Source organism: Bison bison, unplaced genomic scaffold (assembly GCF_000754665.1).
Source record: "Bison bison bison isolate TAMUID 2011002044 unplaced genomic scaffold, Bison_UMD1.0 scf7180017864146, whole genome shotgun sequence".
NCBI classification, from domain to species: domain Eukaryota; kingdom Metazoa; phylum Chordata; class Mammalia; order Artiodactyla; family Bovidae; genus Bison; species Bison bison.
Window position 1 is genome coordinate 3,087,652 of NW_011494718.1, and position 6,734 is coordinate 3,094,385.

The following is a 6,734-nucleotide window of genomic DNA, read 5'->3' on the forward strand; positions in this document are numbered from 1 at the left end:
CCTAAGACCTCTGTATACATTTGTATGAAGCACCTGACTTTAATAAAAGTCAGGACTGCTGACCCCACGTGACTTTTGTATAACATCTCAGTGTATAAAAACAGACCCTGGAAAATAAAAAATGGGATCAGTTCCTCGAAAGACTGGTCTCCCCATGTTGTTCTTTCTCTCACCTTCTGGCTGAATCCCTATCTGGAACGTGGAGGCTCGTCAAGCCTACTAATTATGCCTGGGCTTCTAAGATCTGAGCAGGGAGGCCTTAGTGTCTCCTCTCCTTCGGGAGAACGGGAGGACGCCTGCGGCCTACGTAGGTGATGCAAATTCCTTGCCTTGGAATTTTATTGGCTTTCCACGTAAACCAAGTTATTCAGCCTCTTTTCTCCACTGAATTTTCCTGCTGAGCTATCCTCATTCTATTACTCTTTATATCTCTAATTAATATTTAATTAAAGCTATCGTATCCTGATCGCCAAAGCCGTCTCCCCTTCGAATTTCCCTGGATCCACCAGGGCTGGACCCCGGCACTCAGCCTTCTTTATGGTCCAACTCTCACATCCATATATGGCTACTGGAAAAACTACAGCTTTGACAAGATGACCTTTGTTAGCAAAGTGATGTCTCTCCTTTTTTTTTTTTTACAATTCTTGGCATTATTTTATATGCTCTTTCAGAATGTATCAATTCTCCATTTCACCTTGAATAATTACTGGGAAGAAGCTGCCTATTCAGTCACTCTCAGAGATCTGATCCCATTTGCAAATAGTCACTTTTCAATGATGTGCTTTTTATGCTACCATCAGCTTTGGGTATTCTAGAGAAAACAGAGAGAAAACCAGAGGCATTTGGTTTTCTCCTTCTGAATCCCAGGCTGAAAAAGAAGCCTCTTTCTGAGTGTGCCCTTCCGTGGCAGAAGGAAAGAGAACGAGATAAAGGGCCATGCAGCACCTGTTCAAGCTTCTCTTGGAAATTAGCACAGTGTCACTTCCACCCACATTCCAGGCCAAAGCAAGACATCAGGCCAAGCCCGACAACAGTGCATGGAGTGTGTTCCATCCACAGAGGGTGCTACTCAGAGTGAGCACGCATGATCTACCATAGTCTCTGAATCAAGTCAGTCTGGTCTGAGATCCCTGCAGGAGGTCTCCAGCTTAGAAGTGCAGGTTCCAACCCAGTGTGGGGCTCTCCGGGGAGGGGGACAAGGAGGCTAAGAGCCCAGTCTCGGCATCACTCACTCTCCAAGGCAGAGTGAGGCCAGGAAAGGAATTAGGAGAGGAAAGGATATAGGGAGCAGAGGAGAACCTCCAGGTCACAAAGTTTGTAAGAGAGGTTCACCAAAGAGAGGGGGTCTGCAGGGGAATGAAGGATCGGTTGCCTAGATGAGGGGTGACCAATCCCAATGGGACAGTCTTTGAGCCACTGACCTCCTGCCTCAAGTCACCAGGATATGGAAAAGTGAGCAAAGCCAAGCCATGCCTGTAGCTCAGCCTGCAGCTCTCCCTGGTGTGGCCTGTCCGGTCCCATCACACTTTGCTGTGCACAGGTCACTGTCACTGGACTGCCAGGTAGCAGGCCCAGCGCTGCATGGAGGAGGAAGGGGAAGGCAGGATTCAGGCAGGGGTGCAAGGTACCCATGCCAGCATGTGTGCTGAGAGCAGGGTGCCCAGTGGGAAGCTGTCCGAGGCCCAGGGGGCCCTGCTCTGCTCCTGTGATCTGCTCAGTGGCTGAGGACAGGGCACCTGCCTCGGTCTCTCCCAGCCCTCAGGTCCCCTGGCCATGCCTGAGAGCTGGGTCAGCTTTTCTCACATGAATGACCTGAGAAAAACAAAAGGCAACAAAACTGGAGTAAACATATTTTAACAGCAAGGCGGGGCTGTGCCGGTTTATTCTGTTGGCAACAGAACACACAGCTGAGCCTCTCAGGCTGGCTCGCGGCTGCTGGCTTGGCCTGGGCTTAACACCACATCAAAGAGCCCCAGCGCCGTGCTCTCACTCGAGGGGGCCAGCCAGGGTCACTACCCTGCTGCCTCTGGACTGTCCTGGACTCAGCCACGGAAGTCTCAATTCCCGGGAAATTGCTCCGTCCTGAGCAGTTCATCCTGCAGGGAACCGCAGACACATGCATCCCAACGTCAGGTAGACCCAAGTTCAAATCCTGCATGTGCTGCGTCACCTCCGAGCTGTGATCTTAGGGACGTCACTTGCTATCTCAAAGCAGGGGTAACGTTTGCCTCGTGCGATCTGTTAGGAGGTCTAAGTTCTTCCCTAACCGGGCACGGTGTCCCCATCACTTGTGTTCTTCCGTGTCACTGGCCGCTGTGCTCTTTTCCAAGCATGCAGCGCTCACGCTTCCTGCTCCTCCGTCAGGGAGAGCCTGGGTGTTCGCACACAGGCCCCTGCTTGCCGTCGGGCCCCGCAGCTGTTCTCGCCTGAGGTCTCTCCTGCCGGCTCACTGAGGCGTCTCCCAGGCACGCTTCGTCTTCTCCCATTTCGCCCCCTTCCTAGTGCTGAGCTGGAGCTGGAGCTGTCTTGTCCACTTGTGATAGGGGCAGGCAACCTTTGAACATGGCTCCCCGGGACCCCCACTACTGCTTGTCTCCACCCCGTAAGTGGGCACAGGACCTAGGGACATACTTCTCACAAAGAGCATGTGGCAACGTGATGGCATGCTTCTGAAACTGCGTCCCAAAGATGCAGGTTCTTCCTCCCCTTTCTCTTCCCTTCCCTCTCTCTCCCGCCTCCACCCTCCGCTTGCTTGTTCTGTTGAAGCCAGCTATCCTACTGGAGAGAGCAGTCTGCCATCAACAATCTGCAAGATGCTGAATTCTGCCGACGACTATGTATGTGAATGAGTGTGGAAATGAACCTCACCTCCCCCCGCCGCCCTGCTGCTTGCTTAACTTGAAGGCAACTGCAGCCCTGACTCACACCCCGGCTGCAGGTGTGGGTGAAACTCTGAGGCAGAAGGCGCCGAGCGGAGCCACGATTCCTGACCCGCAGAAACTGTGACGTAAGACTTGTTATTTTAAGTCACTAAGCTCAGGGGTCATTTGCTCTGCAGTAATCAAGGACTAGTGCAGCGTTGCACTGTTCATTTCCCCCCGTAGATTCCTGGCGCCCTGAAGAAGGGAGTATGCCTATCTGGTTCATCCAGAGCACAGAACAAAGTCTGGTGCACAACAGTTGCTCAGTTATTGAATGAGCACATCATAAGGACACAGACCGCTCACAAGGTGTGTCAGGACAGATGGAATAAATATGTGTTGAATGAATGACTCAGTGACCAATTAAACATGAAAACGGTTGGGAAGAGAGAGTGTCTGGGCAGACTTATCTGTAACTATCCAGTGTCCGGGCCCCTATTGTGGGCTCAGAAGATGCAACAAGGAATATGTTAGTAACTGAACAAACTCAGGCATAGATTTAATAAGGGATAGATAAGAAGTGGTGTTTGGTGTTGACACACTGAATGAGAAATATCAGTAAAACTTCTGATAGGCATTCAGAAAGAAATCTAGCTTTTTACAGAATATTAAATGAGAAAAGTATTTCACAGAATAGTGTGTATATCCTATTTTTGTAAAAACACACATATACACAAGTCTGGAAGGAAATGTACCAAAATGTCAAGTGTTGCTTGGTGGGTGGTAGGATTACACTGGTTTTCATTTTATTTTTTTTTTGCTTATCCATATTTTCTACAACAAACAGAAGAAACAATAAATGTATTTCCACTTATTCTTAAAAAGTGATTTAAGAGCCCACAGCGGTTTTAAGTCAATACCCAGGTGGAAGAGTAACCATATGAGAGGGAGGGGAAAGGATTTGGTTGCTGTGGGCAAAACCCTAGGCGTTTGTAAAGCAAGATTTCTGGTTGGGCTAGTGAGAAAGCATTTGGTGTTGACTATTGGCAGCGATGACCCCTCCTCTGTGGCCACGTTCCCTCTGCCTGGCCCTACAGTCCCCATCTCTGAAACATGTCTCAGGCCCGCTTTTCATTTCTGGCCACCATACCAGCCTAACCATTCTTTTATGCACACTCGCATGTCTATTGCCTTATCTAGCATTTGCCCAGCCCCGGAGGCTGTCTTGCATTGGACAGCTAAACTAACATCCCAGAATTGTTTTGATCATCCTTCTTAATACAGGCTGGGCATGAAATCATGAGCTTAAAACTGCATCAGCCTTCATCTTATCCCCAGATGAACTTGACCAGACTTTCACTTCCCATCGAGAAGTGAAACACAGGAAACCGTGTTACTTCCAGTATAGCCACTACCTGTTTCTCCAAGTTCTGCCTCAGAATTCCTCCAGCAGTGACTCCCTTCATGGCTCCCTTCATAGTATTTCAGGCTTACTTGTTACTCTGGCAGGCTGTTTGTGAATAGCTATTCAGCAGCTGACACATGTGACTGTGATCTTAGGCCTTATTTTTCTGAAGCAGCAGCCACACAGGGAACACACACTGTGTTGGAGGAGTCAGATCTCCACGGGGGTATGAGCTGCATCTCGCTCCCCCAGGATGTGGGAGCCCGTTGGCGCGGGCACTGCTGCCTTGGGTGAGTGACTTTGGGGCGCTCTTGGGATGGCGGGGCTGAAAGGCAGTGTCTGCTGGCTCTGCGGAACCTCTTCCCCACAAGGTGGCCTGGGCTGTGCTGGCCGCCTGGGCTTAGACACCATGAATCTCTCCAGCTAGCAGGCAAAGACAGACACTTCTCCAAGACTGTGCAGTGCCGTTCAGTTTTACGAATGCTCAGCAGCATCCACTTGCCTCAGCTCTGACGCATGGAAGCCTCTATTTCCTCTCGACTGGGACCATGTGACTGGTTCCAGTCAACCAACTGGCTGTGGGCAGAAGTGACAGTCAGAGCACAGTGAGTCTCCCCCAGCCCGAGCCAGGCAAACCCGCTGTGCCCTGCTGCCGCTCCTGTGGGTGTCAACAGCGAGACCGCGCGGAAACGCCAAGCGCCCGAGCTCAGCGGTCTGGACGCCGAGTCCTGCAGGGGGCCCTTGCCCTGAAGTGTCACCGAGCCCTGTTTGGGGATCTGTTTGTTCTGCACTGAAACCTAGCCTATCCCAACTAATACACAACCAGTTCTCGATTCTGACACATTATTCTGATTTAATGACCTTTTTAATTAAAGGCAGGCAAATGTGTGGTTGGTTTCTTTTCAGCAGCATCGCGGTTCTGGAACACGCGATGGACTGGGGGACACGGCCTCACCCAGACTGCTTGCTGCTTCTGAGGCAGGACTTGCTTTGCAGAGTGAAGCAGGCCAAGCGGCCGCGTTTCCTGTCAGTGTCACTGTCCACACAGTCCTGAGGTCACGGAAATACACATCCATCAGATGAGATGACACTGGGTGAAGTTTTTGTTTTCAGCTTCTAAATTAAGAGTTTTCCTTTGAATTACTACATATATTATGCATGCTGCTGCTAAGTCGCTTCAGTCGTGTCCAACTCTGTGCGACCCCAGAGACGGCAGCCCACCAGGCTCCCCCGTCCCTGGGATTCTCCAGGCAAGAACACTGGAGTGGGTTGCCATTTCCTTCTCCAATGCATGAAAGTGAAAAGTGAAAGGGAAGTCGCTCAGTCATGTCCGACTCTTCTCGACCCCATGGACTGCAGCCCACCAGGCTCCTCTGTCCATGGGACTTTCCAAGCAAGAGTACTGCAGTGAGTTGCCATTCCTTCTCCGATATTATGCATACACAAATAATAAATACATTGTTTTACTGACATCTTCTCTGCACTCCAGTGTATTAAATTATGCAAATGTATGGATCACACAGAAATAATTATTTTGAAATGTTGAGTTTGCATAAACATATATATTTTAAGTTGTATTTTAACTAATTATAATTAGACTGCATTACATTTTGTATGTTGGCTATAGAATGTTTAAAGACATTCTTATGTGCCTCTAATCCTAGCCCAAGTAATTACTACATGCCTCATTTTATAGGGTTTTTATTAGGGAATGCTTAGTGAAAGTTTCACTTTGCCTTTGCCTTTAAATTATGTTCTTTTACAGCATAATGTAAATTTTATTGACTTTAGCGTTTGTTTTTAGCATACTTACTTTCACCATTGTTAAATAAAACATACATTCCCTTAAGATTTAATTAAAAGTTTTTAGAGAAGGGGGAATAATAGTTATACATACTTATAATAGGAAATACCAAAAAAAGAAAAGAAAATGAAAACCACTCACAATGCCGCCCACCAGATGGTGCGCCCCCTCCTCCCCCAAGTCCAGATGGGCTCCTGCTGCTCAGAAACTGCATCCTGCCTTTCACTGCCCGTGTCATCCTCTTCCAATGATTTTTAGAGGCTTCCTCGTACTCCAACATCTGTATGTACTGTAATTTAAACATATTCCTGTTGTAGAGTGTTTGTAGCTCAGCGCTGTTCTAAACACTGGGACGAATATACTAACACATCAGAGGCAGAACAATGCCCCTGTCCCAGAGATGCCCGCGTCCTAACTCTGGAGGCTCTGAACGTGTGACTGCACAGCGAAAATGTGTGACTCTGAAGGCATGATTAAGTTAGGAACCTTGAGATGGAGAGATTCTCTGGGTGGACCCAATCTAATCACACGGGTATTCGAAAGAAGAGAACCTTTCCCAACTGTGATCAGAAAAAAAAAGATGTGACAATGGTATCAGAGTCAGAGGGAGGCCACGTTGCTGGATTTGAAGACGGCAGACGGGGGCCGCGAGCCAAGAAATGTA

General features: G+C 48.8%; 1 long non-coding RNA gene across 1 annotated transcript in view; it reads right to left on the reverse strand.

The window, feature by feature from the left end:
- Nucleotides 1-6,214: 6,214 nt before the first annotated feature.
- The window catches only part of LOC104989154, a 3,173-nt gene continuing 2,653 nt past the window's right edge, over nt 6,215-6,734 (reverse strand). Inside the window, exon 3 of the long non-coding RNA XR_825336.1 lies at nt 6,215-6,359. This is a non-coding gene — a long non-coding RNA (uncharacterized LOC104989154). The remainder of the gene's footprint in view (nt 6,360-6,734) is intronic.